General features: G+C 60.1%; 1 pseudogene; it reads right to left on the bottom strand.

Annotated features, from left to right (window-relative positions):
- Nucleotides 1-2,612: 2,612 nt before the first annotated feature.
- On the bottom strand, nucleotides 2,613-19,587 carry LOC119097931 (neuroligin-4, Y-linked-like; annotated as a pseudogene).
- Nucleotides 19,588-19,901: the final 314 nt, after the last annotated feature.

The raw sequence follows: 19,901 nt of genomic DNA on the forward strand, positions 1-19,901 counted from the left end.
ATTACATCCTGTCATCACACTTGGTGGATCAGAAACACGATAGGCTTGTGCATCACCGTTAACAATACCCTCGCAATCATTTCGTGATGGCCGTTAGTGACAAGTAAATGCCAATTGATTACCCTGATAGCAGCAATAGTCAAAGGCACGGTGATATCAAATGACCGGGATGATGTAACCATGTCACATTGCCCAGGTATGCCCCGCAGCATAATGTAAAGGCATTATGGACGGATCCCATTCACTCAGTGTAAAGTACATGGAAAATACATGCTAAATTGGTCATCGCATGCATCTAGGTACATTTACAACCGCACTTCAACGCCAGGATGAGAGCGTGAATGTATATGTCAAGAGCACATTTGGCCTTTAAGAACATTAACACAACATCCTGGAGTGGTACGGGTCAGAAATAACACGCACACGATGTAGGACGCCGGATATTTCGTGCTCATAGACATAAGTAGGAGTCCAACATTAAGTAGTGGCATATAATAAATCCGTTGATCAAAAATATTAGACATCCGACGCACTTATTTCCCAATCCACGAGCCACAAAACCTAACCTTCATGATGGCTGCTTTGGCATATTACAAGGTTGTAACATACTGTACGGACACTTGACTGATTTAAATGCTCCTCGACACCTCAACGATGGAGACACGAAGAGTAACACAAACACCTCGAACACAGCGACATTAAGGGTTACGACACACCCTAATCGTGGGATCAAAACACACCACATATAAAACATACCGTTAGTGCGAATAATACAGGGCAAAAACACTTAATGACCAATAGTGATTCGTGTGTCCGCAGTTCTCAGTAACGCTGAACTCCGGAGTGTCAACTCACGTCCACACTCACGGAAACAAAGCATCTTACGGACGCGCTAAACTCTCCCGCCAGCGGACACACCGCGGACACAACAGTCCCACGCGGACCCCGCAGGCGGCCAGCGGACCACCTGACCATGTGGAACGTAGCCTCAGGCGACACAAGAGTAACTAACAGCACTACACCAAGTGACTCACAGTACTGCACTACTGTGAAGCAATCACGACACCGCAGGGCAGTGACTCCTCCCGCTGCGGATCAGTAGCTCAGGGCGTGGTACGACTGTAGCTCAGGGCGTGGTACGACTGTAGCTCAGGGCGTGGCACGACTGTAGCTCAGGGCGTGGTACGACTGTAGCTCAGGGCGTGGTACGACTGTAGCTCAGGGCGTGGCACGACTGTAGCTCAGAACGTGGCATGACTGCGACTCGGAGCGTTGTCAGACGACGCATCGCAACACTGTCACATGCACTTCACGGGTTACGAACTTGCCCGACGCAGTGGCTCTGAACGTGCCCGACGCAGCGGCCTCGCGCCGCCGGCGGGCCGGCGCCTCACAGTGCCGTCTCGGGCGGCACGTAACGGCGCGGCTGGCCGCGGTAGTCCAGCTCGGCGCCGCTGTCGAAGCTCCGGTCGGTCGAGGCCGTCGGCGTCTCCGGCAGGCTGCGCTCCGACATGGTGGGCGGGTAGCCGCCAGACGTGGTGGGCGTGTCGACGCCGGCGCGCCAGCCGTCGCCCGGCGCCGCCGGCCGCACGTTCTCCTGCAGCAGGCCGAACACGCGCTTGTTCTCGCCGTCCGGCGAGGCGGCGGCAGGCGCGCGCGCCGGTACGCCGGCGGCGGCGTCTCTGCCGGCAGCGGCTGCCCGTTCTGCCGGAACGTGGGCGTCGGGTCGCGGCTGGGCTCTTGCGAGCGCGACGCCAGCTGCACCACAATCTGCGCCTGGTGCTGGGGAGGCAGGCGCGCCGGCGCGAGCCGGCGCGGCAGCCGGCGCGGCACGCGGCGCCGGCGCCGGGGGTCGGTCGGGCGCCACTGGGCGCACCGCGGGCGGCGTGTAGCCGACGGGCCGCGGCGGCGGCGCCGCGCCCGCACGCGGCGGCCGCCACTCGGGCGCCGCCAGGTTCGGGTTTGAGTTGTACTGGTAGTCGTTGGGCAGCTGCACCACGTCGACGGCTCGACGAACTGGAAGTGCGGCACCTTAGGCGTGCCGGGCCGCGAACGAGGTCGACTCGTCGTCGCGGTCCAGCGCCTCGTGTTGACTTGGGCCGGATACGCGTCGGGCGGCCGTTCCTCGTACTCCACCATGTTGGGGATCGACTTTGGCGTGCGGCACTGGCGCGAACGCCCCTTGGGCCGGGGCTGTCTCTTGCGGCTGCACGCGCTCGCCGCCGGCCGCCGGCAGCACGGCACGCCGCCCGAGCGACGCGGGTCGAGCGGGTCGCTTGCTCGCCGGCCGGCGCCGCCCGCGGCGCTAAATAACCGCCGCCAGCGCGCCGTGTGCTCCAGCGTGGCGTACTGGACCGTGTCGCGCGAGCGCGCCGACGCACGCTCCGGCTGCGCGTGAACGGCTCGGACGGCGCCGAGCCGCGCAGCGGCTCCAGCTCGGTGACGCTCTGCGCCTGGCTGCTGGGCACGCGCGGCGGCGGGTCGCGCACCAGCGGCTCTCGGCAGGCCTCCTGCTGCACAGAGCCGGTCACCTGGCGGCCAGAGTCCGAGCGGCGCCGCCGGTCCATCTGGATGTCGCGCGCCACCGAGCGCGCGTCGGCCGCGCGCCGGCCTCAGCCCGCGGCGCCGCCGCTCAGCGATGCAACCGACGGAGGCTTGCTCGGCTTTGCCGCGAAGTGGCTGTTCTCGCGCACCTCGAAGTGGTCCTCCATGAAGGACTCCTCGTAGAACTGGTCCGTTTTTCTGCAAGGCGTAGAGAATGGTGCTAGAAAACGGGGACAAAAATGGATGTGCATACCTATAATCGTATAATCCTTGTCAATTATCGTATCCCCATGGTTTACGTACGTTAAAATCGAACTTATTCACAGCGGCCGGTCTCCTCAAATGCATTAGTTTCCAAAATGCGATAAGGTATTTCTTTTATCAAAGTTCCTTTCAGTGGCCTGTCGACGATTTGTTGGCGCATCAACGTTACGGGAGCGTGTGCTGTGTAAACATTACACATACGTTACCACTAAATTACGTCATGCGTGAGCACGCGCTGCGTACAAATGATTATTTCGTCAAGATTCAATGCAGTTTCTCTGAGATCACTACTTTTTGGCACCCTGCCATAGGCAGCAGCAGATTCGACGATGACGAGCAGAAAGGAACGCCAGTGACGTCACAGACCAGAAGGCGATCTGCAGCGGCTCGCGCGGCTCCCACCAGAACTGCAAACATTACCCAGCGTAACACGTAGAAGTGAATGAGCTGGCTGCAGCCTGGGAACAACAACACACGTCACGAAAACAACCGCAAGCATCGGCCAAGCGTGCTGACAACCGATCGCAAGAATGGCGTTACTACTATCCCAATGACTTTGCGATATCTGGGTCCAGGTCTTAACTCCAGGCACTTGGCCGCCCACACACCAATGTCGAGCATAAACGGCAGTTTCAGAATTCATATCGCATCAAAGCCGTCGTTTGCATCGACTACAAATCGCGACACAACTTTCAGTTAAAGCCCATTTAACCAGGCAAAAGGCAGCTGGGCAGTCCATACACTCTCAGAGTCCGTGGCCTTCAAGGAGCGCGTTCCGAAGCACAATGCAGCCAGCCACCGCTTCGGGGCGACCGTGGATGGTTGAGCGCGAATCTCACCTCAGTGGAGGGCCGGTAGGTGGGCACCAGGTGGCCCACCACCGTCGGCAGGTACTGGCTCCAGAACGACAGCTCTGTCTGCCGGTAGTTGGAGAAGATGGTGCTGTTGAAGGTGTTGTTGATGCTCAGGTAGCGCAGGTCGCCAGCCAGCGCCGGCTGCCAGTTGACCAAGTCGAAGATCTGCCGCGGCGTCGGTCGCCTGGGGGCGAAACAGCGCCGATGACGCCTGTAAACGGGGCCATCGATCGCGCCGCTTGCAGTTCGCCCCGTCCACGAGACAGCGCGGCGCGCGGTGTTGCCATCGTCCCGCCAGACCGCACGCACCTAGCTTCACCGGCTTTGGGCTTAAGGCACGTGAGCGAACAGTCGACGTGGTTCTCACCCGTATTGGCGAAGTTGGAGAACGTTTCCATGAATAGTTGGCTCATGTTGCGATCACCCTCCGTCCAAATCTGCCGACCGATTCTGATGTCCTCCGCAAAGAACTCTGAAAGACGACCAGATGCGTAAAGTTATGAAACGCGTGACTAAGCTCGCGTGACTTACACAACCCCCACTGATTATTTTAGCCTTACCGGACGTCCTCCACCAGGGACGGTCAAAAGCCGGGAGGGGGCAACTTTTACGGCCTATTTCACCTCTAAAAATACCAACATTTATATTAAGCCCTTAGTGGCTTAAATAAATACAACATGTTCCTTCCTTTCGCTGGGCGTGACAAGCCCGCCTAAGCGTCTTCCACATCCCTGAGTGACCCACTGGGCAGCAGTTATACACTCCGTAAACGGCGCGACATTCGTCCAGATGACTTCCATGCCACGGGCCAACGCCAGGCCGCGGCTGCTACTCACCGGGGTCCATGAACGGCGCGCCCGTCAGGAATTAGTACTCGAGGTCATGGGGCACCTCGCGCCACAGCGGCGCCTTCAGCGCCTCCACGGTCGTGTTCAGCACGTACTGGTACGTCGTCACCCCCCAGCTCCACCATGAGCTTCACCATGCTGTCCACGGGCGCCTTGTACAGCGCGTCCGACAGGAACTGGAACAGGCAATGACGGGCGCGGGCGGTCGAGCGGAGCGATGGTGGCGAGTTTGGACGCGGACAGTTTGGACGGGCGCCCCGCCCCCGGCTGACGACAGCAACTCTAGACGGAGGGTCTCAAACTGAACTGACGTCACGCCTGGTCGCGATGATGAGCGTCTTGTCTCCGACCAATCACGGCCTGATTGATGGCCCACTGTAAAATTGTAGGCAGTGACGCGCCCGCCGCGTCCAACTGTTAACTAGCCGCCATTCATGAATGTGGACTTTTGACCTCAGCCCGGGCTGAATCTGCCGTATCTCCGCCACTCAATCCCAATGACTGCACGGGTCGTCTCGCTCGCGGAAGCGGATGGTGACGATGACGTGGATAACGAGGCGGACAGAATATTTGAACGGCGAATGGCCTCACCTACCGGCCAACAGCAGAGGCGAGGCACTACCCAACAAACCAGCCCCCACCGCTGCCAAACGCGGCGCGGCTCGCTCGCGGCGAGGAGCGCGCGTGGTGCCCACCCGCCGTGTACCGCAGCACTTACATCGATGTACATCTCGCGGATCCAGGTGCGGTTGTGCGGGTCCGGCCAGTACGTGTACATGTACCGGATGGCGTCGTACACGCCGTCCGGGTTCAGCGTGTAGTTGTACTGTTTGACCCACTCGTGGATCTTGTCGTCCAGCATGCGCTGCGTGACGACGAAGTCCGGCGCCAGCGAGCGGTTGCCGTCTGCCGACACGCCGACACCCTGTCAGGGGACACTCAGGCACCTTGTCAGGGACACTCAGGCACCCTGTCAGGGACACTCAGGCACCCTGTCAGGGACACTTAGACATCCTGTCAGGGACACTCAGACATCTTGTCAGGGACACTCAGACACCCCGTCAGGGACACTCAGACATCCTGTGCGTGACAGTCGTAGGACATCCTGTCAGCGACACTCGAACACCCTGAAGTGACAGCCATAGGACGCCCTGTCATAGACACTCAGAAGAAATCCTGCTGAGAGTCGCTCCCTGAACATCACTGGCACGGGCCACTAGACGGGAAGGGGGGGGGGGGGGCAGCCAACGGACGTCCTTTTAGGAGGTACTCAGCGGACACCGCCATCAGGGGTCTACAAACACGGGGATACCATGTCGTCAGCCGGCGACATGCCAACACGGCCACCATGCCGACAGGCGCTCCACGAACAGACCGTCCGTGCGCAGTCTCGCGACATACGGACACAGTCAAGAGAGTCTGTGCATGATGCCATTGGGCAGTCAAAGGACGTACACCCCAACCGCACGCCACAACAGGGCCCCGAACCTGAAGGAAACTGAGGCGGAACGCATGCATCTACACATACAAACAATAAGAACACTGCCTCGTCCACAGCTCGCCCCGTGCCGAAACTGAACACGACAGGCGCCCGACGGGGTCGTCCGGAGGGAAACTGAACACGGCAGGCGCCCGGCAAGGTTGTCAGGAATAAAACTGAACGCGGCAGGCGCCCGACAAGGTTGTCAGGAATAAAACAGAACACGACGGGCGTCCGACGAGGTCGGCAGAAGTAAAACAGAGGATGACAGGCGCCACACAACGTCGTCAGGAGTAAAACTGGTCACGACAGGAGCCCGACGAGGTCGTCCGAAGTGAAACTGACCTCACAGGCGCCCGGCAAAGTCATCCAGAGTAAAACTGAACACGACAGGCGCCCGACAAGATCGTCTGGAGTTCACTCACAGACGAAGAAGGCGGCCTCGTCCCGGTTGGCGCCGGTCAGCACGCTCAGGCCCTGTCTGAACTCGCGGCGCCTGAAGAGCCGCTCCGGGAAGTCGGGCAGGAAGCGCCAGTCCTCCTGGTGCCACTCCTCGTACCAGTCGTTGCCCGGGAAAGTCACGTTCGTCTCGACGAACGGCGCCCACGGGAACGTGCCGACGTCCGGCTGGCGGCGCGCGGCGGTCGCCGTCAGACCGTGGCGGGGCGGGAGAAGGGCCCGGAAGGGGACGTCCCGGGTGCCATGGAGGGTGCGTGCTCATCAGTACGGGGCTCAAAACAGGAGTCGACTGCGAGGGGAAGTACACGTTCTTCATGCCACACAAAACAACTGGTACTGGTTCAGGACATACATTCTGCCAACTCTTACCAAACTACATAGGTTACAAAAGAACCAACCCAACAAAGGGAACACAGGACTGAAATAACGCCTAGACTAGCTTGAGCCAGCAGGCGACGCGTATCCAACGTCAAGATCGGTTGTACTTCCGCCTTAGTCACCAGCACCGTTGTGTGCAAGGCCCGGTACCTTGAACTCGACGTTGCCGATCTCTATAGCGCTGCGACCCTTGTTAAGGCAATTGAGCAGCTTGTAGCTGCTGTCGGAGATGCAGCCGATCTTGTCTCCAAATATGCGAGACGTGTTCTGCACGCGGTACTCGTCGTAGATGGCGGCCCACTCGGCCAGCGCCGAGCCACTCTGCGAACGCAGTAACACCGCTACAGAAGCGAGCGCGGAGACGGCGTTGGGTCGCTCTGAAGCGATGATCACGATAACCAGGGCAGGATTTCGGCAAAAACAAACAAGCACACACACACATATACACCCCCACCCCCGCATATATATATACATACATATATATATATATATATATATATATATATATATATACAACACCTTCCGCCTCCCCTAACACCGCCCGCACCTCCTCTCTCCTCACGACGCGCGGCACTCAGCTCCCCACCGAGCCTGACCTCTCCGATCAGCTGGTGCACCATGTGCGCCGTCTTGGGCGACACGGCCAGCAGGCCGGCGCTGGCGGCGCCCGCGCCCGGTCCGAACACGGTAATGCGCTGGCGGTCGCCGTTGAAGTAGTGCACGTTCTCGTACACCCAGCGCAGCGCCATCGCCTGGTCCAGCATGCCGTAGTTGCCCGGGGAGTACTCATCGGCGGTGCTCAGGAAGCCTGCAAGGTCACGGTGCCCGTCAGCTATCGGATGCACAACTGCGGTGTCGGCTTCGGAGGCGTCACTTTCTCTCCACGCAAGAATCACTTTTAGCCTCAAGATTACGGGGGAAAGTGGAAAGTGAAAAAACTGTATCAATTCAAAACATGTTTTAGTGCGTTATGACGCAGGATCGATCCCCGTATGGCGTGCGGAACATTTTGCGAAAGTTCTATCACGTCATCGAACGTGCATCCACCGCTCTTTGTCCACCTCGCAGTCTCCCATACCATTCATCACATTCCTGGCCGGCGCTTCTTCGGCCCCTGTCCGGCCATATATTCCTCACTGGCGGTGCGTGACAGCACAATGGCGCCATCACCTCACCATTGTCATGTCGGGGCGTGAGCCAGCGCGGCCAGGCAGCTGGGATTATTTGGTGATGGAAACAACACCAGAGCCGAGTACGTCACGCCCGTGGGGAAGTCATTCATAATGCGGTGTGGGCGCTCTGATGGAGGCACGGGTGGTGCCGAGACAAGGTCGTCCAGCAAGGCTGCGCCTCCTGGCGACCGCTAACGGCAGGCCAAGAGCGTTTGCGTCGTGATCAATGGCCCGTGAAAGGCAAAGGGCATGCAGCCGAGAAATATCAACGGCCTGGTAGAGCAATGGTTCGAGAGTGCCAAACAAACAAAAGCCACGATTCTGACATGTCTGGCTCCATTCACCGCCGCTGTTAAAGGCGTGGCCGGCGCTGCAGCCGGAGGCTGCCGACCGGCCGGCGCGCACACACCTAGCGCGCCGAGACGGTAGTTGAAGGTGACCACCACCACCTCGCCCCAGGCGGACAGCAGGTGCGCCGGGAACAGGTTGGACGCGCCGTGCGTGAACTCGCCGCCGTGGATGTAGAACATCACGGCGAACTTCTCCCTCACGTTGCTGGACACCTGCCAGCCAGGAGGGCGCTTCGTCAGGAGTGACGTCATAGTAGCCGGGGATGATTCATCGGAAACCGGTCTCGACGGGTCGCCTTGATGCAGGCATGCAGACGCCCAGCATCAGTCTCGGCTGCGGTAGTGACTCACACATGCTTGTAAGGGAGAAAAGACGCTATCGGAACCCTTCAGCCGGAAGCTGAGGTACAAGCTGGGAATAGCGAATACCCGTGACGACGCATTCTATCAATTTGATCATCCCATATAAACCCACCGCTAGTCGGTGGCTTGATTTTGCAACTGATCCAGTCAGGCTCGACAGCGTCGCCTTACCACGAGTAGAGAGATATAATAACCCTCGCTGAACCCCTTTACCATACACCGCGACCAGAGGTATTATAGCATCCTCCGAACCGCTGGTTTTACCAGGCGCCGCACACAGGGGCATTAAAGACCCCTTTGAATCTCTTGTTTTAGCGCAAACCGCACACAGGGGTATTATAACGCTCTCCAAACCCCTTGTTTTACCATTTACCGCACACAGGGCACACAGGGGTACCAAAGAGCACTCTGGACCCCTTTACCATGCACCGCACCCGGGTTATTATAGCACTCTCTGAGCCCCTTTACCATGCATCGCACATGGGGGTGTAATAGTACCCTGTCATGTCATGTCATGCCATTGGGGCTTTACGACGCACTCAACTGCTGGGGGTATATGGCGTCGCCTGCCTCTCACCCTGGCAGGAAGGGCGGGCACCGCGAGGAATCAAACCCCGTACCTCTGGATTCCCAGACGCGCAGTGGTTAACGCAGACGCGTTAACCACTACACTATCGGCACCCCCATTAAAGCGCCCTATGAGCCCTTTTACCACAACGCACACAAAGATATTGCAGCGCTCCCTTAGCCCCTTTTTCCATGCATAGCACACACGGCTAATGAAACAAACTTTCTGCACAGTTGAGGGGGAGTGGGGAGGGCGAAACACATGTGTTACCACAGTTGAGGGGTCACTGCCATCGTCCCACAGCTCCCGTGCTCTTGGAAGAATACGTCTGCACGTGAAATACAAGTCATCAGTTCACACCAAACGTAGAAATAAGAATATTACACAGCCACAAGCAGTCATCACACACCAACAATACTCGAAAACAAATAAGCTGCCACAAAGATCGCACTCCTTTCAGTTTAACAAACAGTGTACGAAAGCAAGGTCCAAACGGTACCGCTGAGATCGACGCGCGTTGGGCGGCAGGGGCATAATATATATATATATATATATATATATATATATATATATATATATATATATATTAAAAAAACTCCTGTTCAGTTAAGGCCTGTGCTATTCTAAAACAGAATCCCAGATCCGCTGATCTTTTGACAAAATCTACGTAGACCTCACAGCATCGTGGGACACTTTCTGAGATCGTTAGCAGATACGTACCCGGGGAATCAATTGAAAACATTTTAAGACATATGACGGATCCCAGAGGATCCTTCGGCACAGCCCTCAATATTACGAAACGCAGCAACACTACCAAAATCATAACTCCAGTTCAACGTGCCAGAAGGCACCTCATCCTGAAAGGACGCAACAAAACCTTGGCTAGCGCCGTACTTTTACCTGATTTTGCGCACTTGAAATCTGTCTCCCATCCGGTGACATGTTTTGCCTCGGGTAGCTTGTGAAGCTCAACCTCTAATATATATTTTTTAGTCATTTACCGCCGTAGGCAACTACTTAGCTGTTACAGGCGCAAAATGACCACAGTAGTCGATGCGCCCTAAAACTCCAATCAACAACAATGAAACTCAACCTCGTGAACTTCGGATGTGAAACAAGACCAGTTACATGTGCCAGCACGCATGTATCGCAACCCAACTCGGGTAAGTCAATTAAACAAAATAAGTGACAAAATTGTGTAACTGGCCATACATCCTGGGAAAATTTGACAAACATATGACCAGTACTTTAGTCCATGGAGTCTTTCATTACAAAATATAAAACGCGTCCAGACCCTCTCCCCCCAAAAAAATTTCAGCGATGAAACTTGGTACCAAAATCCTGGAATCCACTACCCAAAATCCACATCGCGAAACTATCCATTGCTCTATGATATGCAATGTATTTATATACATTATACGCCGATCCATTACTTTATTTTGAAATGCCTACCATGTGAGTAAATTCTTCAGGCCTACCATCGCATATGGAACAGCGACTCGGCCGTGGTCGGAGCTTGTCCACTGACCAAACCTCTCAGGTGCCCACCTGACGACGCCTGACACAGCTCGCCTGACAATGGGACACCATCGCGCCTCGCTTCAGCGAAGAGCCGCCGCCTGTCGAGACAGTCCTAGGCATTCCACAGCTTCGCAAATGCTGTGGCATCCAGTGCGACTGACTCTAGCTCGCCGAGCGGAAAGGCCGACCTGGCGACAGTACGGTCTCCGCCCGCCGACAATGAATGCCGCGCAGCCCGAACGGACGGCCGGCGCCCGGCGGTGGCGTCACGGCAGGAACCGGCGCGGCCGGCAGGACTCACACTGGGCGTGAAGACGTTGAGGTAGAGGCAGTCCTCGTCCACCTCCCTGATGCCGTGCTTGATGCCCACGTAGCGGGCTGGCTGCGGGCAGGCCGGCTGGAAGTCCAGCGCCGACAACGACTGCCAGCCCGCGTGCGCGCGCGGCGGCTGGAAGAGATGTCGGGTCAGCGCAGGTCAAGCCATTGCCAGGCACACGCCCGTGCGCACGGCTGGGCCGGTGGCGGCTGGAGCCATGCCTGGTCACCATCGGATAGTTTACCACCCCAGGTCACCACAGGTCATAACATACACATCTGACGCCGGGGCTGGTCCGCGACAGCTGTAGCTCAGCGCGCAACATACGTAACAAGTCAATACGCGGCAAAATCATTCTGGCGTGGACTGACGGAACTCAAAAAGAGCAACTGTTTATCTCTAGATATATATTTCATGATGACGGAATGATCTGACCCTCTCTATTCCCTTCCTTCGAATCCTTTCACTTAATAAGGTTCCTTTAATTGTTGCATTTCAATAACACCGACCCAAAGTCACCGTTGCATACTTCTAATGGCAAACAAACTGTCACGACCTTTCCTTTTCATTGTTCCGCTCCTCCAAAAAGTAGGGCTGGACCAAGCCAGCCTGCCCTAATGGGACGGCTGCGTTCCGGCCGCCGCACCTGATCCACCCCTGAACACGCCCCATCTGCGGCCGCCGCACCTGATCCACCCCTGAACACGCCCCATCTGCGGCCGCCGCCCCTGGTCCCCCCCTGAACACGCCTCATCTCCGGCCGCCGCACCTGATCCACCCCTGAACACGCCCCATCTCCGGCCGCCGCACCTGATCCACCCCTGAACACGCCTCATCTGCGGCCGCCGTACCTGATCCACCCTGAACACGCCTCATCTGCGGCCGCCGCACCTGATCCACCCCTGAACACGCCTCATCTGCGGCCGCCGTACCTGATCCACCCCTGAACACGCCTCATCTCCGGCCGCCGTACCTGATCCACCCCTGAACACGCCCCATCAGCGGCCTCCGCCCCTGGTCCGCCCCTGAACACGCCCCATCTCCGGCCGTCGTACCTGATCCACCCCTGAACACGCCTCATCTGCGGCCGCCGTACCTGATCCACCCCTGAACACGCCCCATCTGCGGCCGCCGCCCCTGGTCCGCCCCTGAACACGCCCCATCTCCGGCCGCCGTACCTGATCCACCCCTGAACACGCCTCATCTGCGGCCGCCGCCCCTGGTCCGCCCCTGAACACGCCCCATCTCCGGCCGCCGCACCTGATCCACCCCTGAACACGCCTCATCTCCGGCCGCCGTACCTGATCCACCTCTGAACACGCCTCATCTCCGGCCGCCGTACCTGATCCACCCCTGAACACGCCTCATCTCCGGCCGCCGCCCCTGAGTCGCCCCTGAACAGGCGCTAGCTAGCTGCTTCGCAGTCCCACACGCGGTACGGTTTGCCACCCCTAGCTGGCCGCCTTGCAGCCCCACAGGTGGTGTGGTCTGCTGCCTCTAGCTAGCCGGCTCGCAGCACTACAGGCGGTACGGCCTGGTGGCGGCGCCTCAACCAGCTCGCGGTGCCACCTGCGGGTCCGGCTGGCACGTGCAGCAGCCACCCATTTGGCACGGCCGTGCCGCCGGCCGGACAATGGCCAGGCGGTCCAGGCGGCGGCGCCTGCACAATGCCGGCGCACGGCCCGGGAACCACGGCTGTTACCACCCAGACAGCGCACGGCACGGGACACACGGCTGGTACCACCCAGATGGCGCACGGCACCGGACGCACGGCTGTTACCGCCCAGACAGCGCCCGCCGTCCACGGGCGTCGGCATTGTGGGCTATTGTTAGACGCATTAGCCCCCCCCCCCCCCCCCCCTGATGACCAGACGGAAGGAGACCTCGCGACGGGAGGAAGGAAGGTTTCTGGGAATGCTACACGCTTTGGGACGGAACGCATGGCCAAGCAAACAGGCATGCTGTCGTCCTCCTCAGTGTCTTCAGGAATGGGTCACAAACACTGCCAGTCACACCCCGCATAGGTTGTTGCCTGACGTTAGTACTCGCGACAAGCATGGGGCCGTACTCACAAAAAGCGCAGCAACACAAGCATATAAACAGGAATCTTTGTTAGATTAAGGCTGACTGTGATCAAACATCGCTATCATATCCGCATTTTCCCTGACGATGTGGCCGATATCTCAACGAGTGTAGCGACGGTCGTTCTCGTGTCGAGAGATCTACGATAAAACGGTCGTTTGTTTTATGAGAATGCATCGTAATGCATCAACCACCACTGACTACGTGGACCCAATGGAGGGAGAAGACATCACAGAGGCCCATTCTGACCGATCAACCAACGGCTGACGTCAGCCGTGACGTCACGAACCAGCAGGGATCTCCCTTACGCATCCTCACCCCTGGCCAGGGCCACGACAAAACCCGGCCGTGCGGAACCCCGCCCCCGCGCCATCACGCCCGCGTGCGGCGGCCGACCACGCTAACCGGCTCTACAGTTCACATCGAGCGAGCCAAGCGGAACGTGCCAGGATGTGCACTCCACTTCTGCCGGACTGGGGTCGTCTCGGGCCGCGACCGCAATCCTCGGGTTCGCTGTATCGGCATCACGGCACAAAGCGGCGACGCCATCGCCGGGCGTGGGAGCAACACCTGCACGTATCTTATCTGAGACAGGGGCGACCGCGTTCGACAGCGTCGCCCCCTCCGCGCGGCGCCGACCGTCACCACCGCACCTAACCCCGAATCCGCCCGACCCGCTTCACAGGCGTCGCACGACGCGGGGCTTAAAGGAGCACTTTCGGACGCCGCCGCGTACCGCTGATTTATGCAAGCCCAGAACAAACAGCTCGCGCCGGTCTCGTTTTATGTGCTCGCTCTCCTAGAATGCTGGGCGTGCCTCGCTGCGGCGCGGGAGATGGCCGACCCACTAGCCGTCAGAGCCGAGCGCCGCCGAACCCGACGCTGAGCCGCCGCAGGCCGCGCGTGCCTGCAGCCGCCCCTGCACGCGCCGGTTGACTCAGGCGGGCGCGCCACGCTCGCCGCGCAATCAGCTGGCGCTGTGAGTCATGGCCGCCGCGCCGGGTCGTCATGTCACGGCCGGCCATGTGAGGCCGCTCCCACTGACTGCCGCTCTCGGCAGCGGCCGGGCCGGGGCCTGTCGGGACCGCCGGGACCGCCCGACGCGGCGCGGCTTGACGCGGGGCTCGGGCTGTCCGACCCGCGCTGAGGCACCCACAGCGGAGGCTCCTCGACCGGTCCGGTGGAATGCATGACGCGCCGGCGGCCGCCGCGCTATTGTACCGGCTTCTGAGCCGCGCAGATGGCTGAGTACCACCACAGAGCACAGGATGCACGCCACAGAGCGCAGGATGCACGCCACAGAGCGCAGGACGCACGCCACAGAGCACAGTATGCACGTCAAAGAGCACAGACGCACGCCTTAAAGCGCAGGACGCATGGCACCAAACACAGGGCACAGGCCACAAAGCACGAAACGCACGCCGTAGACCACAGGACGCAAGCAACAGAGCGCAGGACGCATGCCACAGAGCGCAGGGCGCACGCCATAGCGCGCACTACCAATAATCCCTCTGGAAAAGTGCGGAGGCGCGCACCACGTACGCCCGGCTGCGCTCAATGGCTCAATGGCGGCGCCTCCTGGCGGTGATTGCGCCGCACGGGGGACCCGACGGCGAAGACGCGTCCGGCGTCGAGAATGGCATCCCTCTAGAGCAGCGGATCTTTCCCGCGTCCGGACCGTCGGTAAAAGCGTCGCCCCAGCATAGGCCATCCGACAGCCATGTTCCGTTGGTACTAAAGCTGCTGGCATCATGGTCCTACCGAGATGTCCGGCGTACCCCTTGTCAAATGTTGACTGATCACTGGGTCTGCTTATTTGATCTACCATCAGTCACGAACAACAATTCAAACCGTGATCGCGCGCTCAGTGTATAACCGTCGCGCCAGGTACAGACAACACACGCCGCCTTCGGTGTGGTTTTCCAATGTGTGCCCAAGTCAATGGAAACTGAAAAACTCAGGCGGGTGTATGCAGTAACTGTATGCATACGACAGTATCTGGGTCATCTCTGATGACGGCAATTTATATTTTGGACTTCGGGCGCTACAGTGGAACACTGAATGCCGTTTATCAGCTGGCGTTCAGCCACGTCGCCCTGCCCCCACGGTGACCCCCTCCACCCCGGTCATGGGCGGGGGGGGATGGGGAGGGGAGGGAAGCGAGCGTGCCGCAGCGGTGGCGGCTGGGGAGAGGGCGGGCACGGGAGACCACTTCCGGTAATAGGGTCCGGCTGGCCGTCCAGCTGCCGCCTGTCCAGCGCCTGTCGGTGGCGATAGCGACCGATCGGGGAACGCCGGCGGCGGCGGCGGTCACCACCACGCGGCCCGGCGCCCGCCGCGCTCCCTCCCCCCCCCCCCCCCCCTTCCCCACCGCCCCGTTCAGCCCAGTCAGCACAGCTACGGCTTTGTGTGCGGAGCCCAGGGGCCAACCTCCGCTGTCCACCGGACGGCCGCCCGGGGAACGTGGATGCCCGCGACCCACTCTGGCAAATGAACGAGGGGTGAATAGCCTAACCCCGCTCGCGATGTTACTACCAGCCTATTCACTAGCGGGACGCCATTAGCTATAAGCGAAGCACATTTGAACCGACTTACGAAGATGCGGAGCCGCCGAGCCTACATCGTCTTCAAAATGACCAATCGAAGACTGGAACGAAAGCGCTTTGCTAGCACTATGCCATTACTCGATGTGCTCTTGGTGCACTAAGCCTGGGTGCAAAAGTTGTTTGCTTACCACGCCACTGGCCTACGGAATCGATGCGTTTGTAGAGTGACAGTCGAGACCTGGCACCAGCATCGAATGTGACACCGCCATTGGATGCTGCCCGTTTCATTCATGCCTCATTTAGCAATTCTACGACACGTCTCAGTCAGGACAGAACGGACACAGTTGACAGCCGATGTGTGTCTGGTGGAAATTATTGGCCATGATTCAGATATAGACGTACTTTAGTCCAAAAGCTCATGTATGCCATTCCGAATTACCAAACATTCAATAAGGACCCATTTCTGCCTTTCACTACGCAATCAAATCAAGTATTCAAGTCTCTTAGCATTCTGCGTCACTTTCACCACATTCGTGCCTTAATCAGCTTCATCATTTTCCTGCGTGTCCTTGCGGCTGCACGCCTCGGTAAGCGGTGAGCTCGGCGAGAGCGACGGTCCGCCGCGCACGGCCGCCACGTGGCTGGGCACGTGTCAGCCATTCGGCGCACGTGTGAGGGCAAATCCTGAGAGAGGCTGGTCGGACCGGACGCGCAGGAGTCGCGGAACCACTCCGACAGCGGCTGGACACCTGGGATCGTGACACCAGACAGCGGCTGGACGCCTGGGATCGTGACAGCCGTCAGGTCCTGGGTGACCGGACCCCTGGGATCGTGGTAGCCGTCCGGTCCCGGATGACCGGACCCCTGGGGTCGTGGTAGCCGTCCGGTCCCAGGTGACCGGACCCCTGGGGTCTGGTAGCCGTCCGGTCCCGGGTGACCGGACCCCTGGGGTCGTGGTAGCCGTCCCGTCCCGGGTGACCGAACCCCTGGGGTCGTGGTAGCCGTCCGGTCCCGGGTGACCGGACCCCTGGGGTAGTGGTAGCCGTCCGGTCCCGGGTGACCGGACCCCTGGGGTCGTGGTAGCCGTCCGGTCCCAGGTGACCGAACCCCTGGGGTCGTGGTAGCCGTCCGGTCCCGGGTGACCGGACCCCTGGGGTTGTGGTCGACGTCCGGTCCCAGGTGACTGGACCCCTGGGGTCGTGGTAGTCGTCCGGTCCCAGGTGACCGGACCCCTGGGGTGGTAGCCGTCCGGTCCCAGGTGACCGGACCCCTGGGGTCGTGGTAGTCGTCCGGTCCCAGGTGACCGGACCCCTGGGGTGGTAGCCGTCCGGTCCCAGGTGACCGGACGCCTGGGATCGTGGTAGTCGTCCGGTCCCAGGTGACCGGACCCCTGGGGTCGTGGTAGTCGTCCGGTCCCAGGTGACCGGACCCCTGGGGTCGTGGTAGTCGTCCGGTCCCAGGTGACTGGACCCCTGGGGTCGTGGTAGCCGTCCGGTCCCAGGTGACCGGACCCCTGGGATCGTGGTAGTCGTCCGGTCCCAGGTGACCGGACCCCTGGGGTCGTGGTAGTCGTCCGGTCCCAGGTGACCGGACCCCTGGGGTCGTGGTAGTCGTCCGGTCCCAGGTGACTGGACCCCTGGGGTCGTGGTAGTCGTCCGGTCCCAGGTGACCGGACCCCTGGGGTCGTGGTAGTCGTCCGGTCCCAGGTGACCGGACCCCTGGGGTTGTGGTAGTCGTCCGGTCCCAGGTGACCGAACCCCTGGGGTTGTGGTAGTCGTCCGGTCCCAGGTGACCGGACCCCTGGGGTTGTGGTAGTCGTCCGGTCCCAGGTGACCGGACCCCTGGGGTTGTGGTAGTCGTCCGGTCCCAGGTGACCGGACCCCTGGGGTCGTGGTAGCCGTCCGGTCCCAGGTGACTGGACGCCTGGGATCGTGGTAGCCGTCCGGTCCCAGGTGACCGGACCCCTAGGGTGGTAGCCGTCCGGTCCCAGGTGACCGGACCCCTGGGATCCTGGTCGCCGTCCGGTCCCAGGTGACCGGACGCACTGGAGTCTCAGAGCGGCTCGTCGAGGCGACCGACCTCTGGGGGCGTGGGAGCCACTCGGGGCGGCGGGCTGGCGGGTCGACAGAGCGCTTGGGGCAGCGGCGCGGTGCCGCGCGGCACGGGAGAGCGACAGGGTGCTATCCCGCCGTGTACCAGGCGCCGAGCGTCGACAGGCGGAAGACCATCAATACAAGGGTGGAGATCAATACCAGCAATCGTCCGAGCATCGGCGACGGAAGTCGACCAGCTAAAAATAGCCTGGCCAGGGGTCACCGAGCACAATGCGACCGGCAACGTGACAGAAAACACCAGGACTCCAGACGATTCGACGATAAGCACCATCAAGGACATAGCCAAGGGAGAGTCATGGGATGTTCTCCTCTCTACTGCCCAACCTAACAGTCTTACGATCGATACCAAGCGATTTCGCGGGACCTTGTTACAAATTCGAAACATCTGGGAGAAAAGTTCACATTTCCCCTGCGGAAAATTTCGGGTTACACGCCTCGGTACCAATGACAGGAAAAATGTTTGCCCCGCAGTCTTGTAAAGGAACACCAGGTGGGAAAAGTAGTACACCCATTAGGCCACGCCGATACAAACACAGGATCAATTTCCAACGTCACGAGGGGTTGCTAAGGAAACGGGCAGCATCACAAAAACTAACAAGTTTGGGCGGTGACCGGGGTTTTCAGACACGTTTGCGCCCAAGCATGGTATCTTGGATAGTGCTCAGTAAATGTCGACTGAATGTCAGTGGAATGCGACTAACTGTCCCAATGATCGAACACCGCAGAAAAAGGTGTTGATCAAAAGCGCTAAAGGAAAGAAGCCGCCCAAATGAGCTGATACGGTGATACGGCGACCGCAGGCAACCGTAACGCGTCCGTCGTTCCACAGCTTACAGCAGCTAAACCCCTACGACTTCGTCTTTTTGCAACCGTACCAGTTAGTACTCGGCATGTCGCACCGCTAACACCGGCGTTTGGCACCAGACAAGGCCACAAATAGCAACCAGTAAGGCAAAATTAGCACCAAACACCGGTCTGGCACCGACGAGATCTTGATCGGATCGCCATGCCTTACAACGTCGAGTTTGACTGGCGGCTGGCTCACCTTGAACCGGCCCTCATCCACTGGCGGCTGGGCATACGGGATACCGAGGAAAGTCGACACGTTCAGCTTGTGCTTCTGCAGCTCCAGCTGTAGGTTGGCCGGCCACAGCTCCTCGGGCAGGCCCGGCTGGTCGTACAGCTGCACGACGAAGCCGTTGACGGGGCCCAGCCGGGTCTGCACCTGCAGGTACGGGTTGAGGAAGGCGGCTTCGGGCCGCCGCACGCCCTGCAGGTCCGGACGCCACCCGGCCAGGATGCCCTCCCCCTCCACCTTGCGGTTGGGGTCGTACTTCTCGTAGCCGAAGTTGGTCGAGCTGAAGCGGCCGCGGTAGCCGCCCGTGCCGCCCCTGTACGGGTTGCGGTTGGAGCCGCCGAACCGCTTGTTGCCCGGATCATAGTTGGGCCCCACACGCGTCTCGCCGGTGTCGGAATCGCCGGCGCGCTGCTCGCCGAAGCGGTTGGTGCGCGGCACGCTATCGCCGCCGGATCGATCCCGGTTGACGCCCCCGCTGCCCGTCGCTGACGCGTCCTGTGACGAGGGCTGCGGCGCGGTCTCGTACAGCCGCTGTCCGCACGCAGGCGCGGCACACACGCACAACACAGCCACAGCACACAGCCAAACCGCCGGCGCTCGCGCCGCTTTGTGCCGCGGCGCCATCTTGGCGTAACGCGCCCCAACGGCCCGCCCGGCAATCGCGACGTATCTGCGGTCCGCCCGCAACGCTTCCGCGCGTGCTTCAGCACCTGGCCGCTACGTGGCGCTAGTGGGGCGAGAACTGACCGTCGGCGGCCTTCAAGCTGCGATGACTGACCGGGCGACCGTTGGGACCGGGCGGGGACGGGTGACAGTTGGGGATGGGTGCGCCAGCCGGGGAAGGGAGGGGCGTCATGTGGCGGCACGTGGCGGCACCACCTGGGGGGGGGGGGGGGGGGGGGGGGTCGAAGAACGCTTGACTGGAGGAAAGCGCCCAAACGCTGTTGGTATTGCCAAACGCATG

Source organism: Pollicipes pollicipes, unplaced genomic scaffold (assembly GCF_011947565.3).
Source record: "Pollicipes pollicipes isolate AB1234 unplaced genomic scaffold, Ppol_2.1 Scaffold_1598;HRSCAF=1875_pilon_pilon_pilon, whole genome shotgun sequence".
In the NCBI taxonomy this organism is placed as follows: domain Eukaryota; kingdom Metazoa; phylum Arthropoda; class Thecostraca; order Pollicipedomorpha; family Pollicipedidae; genus Pollicipes; species Pollicipes pollicipes.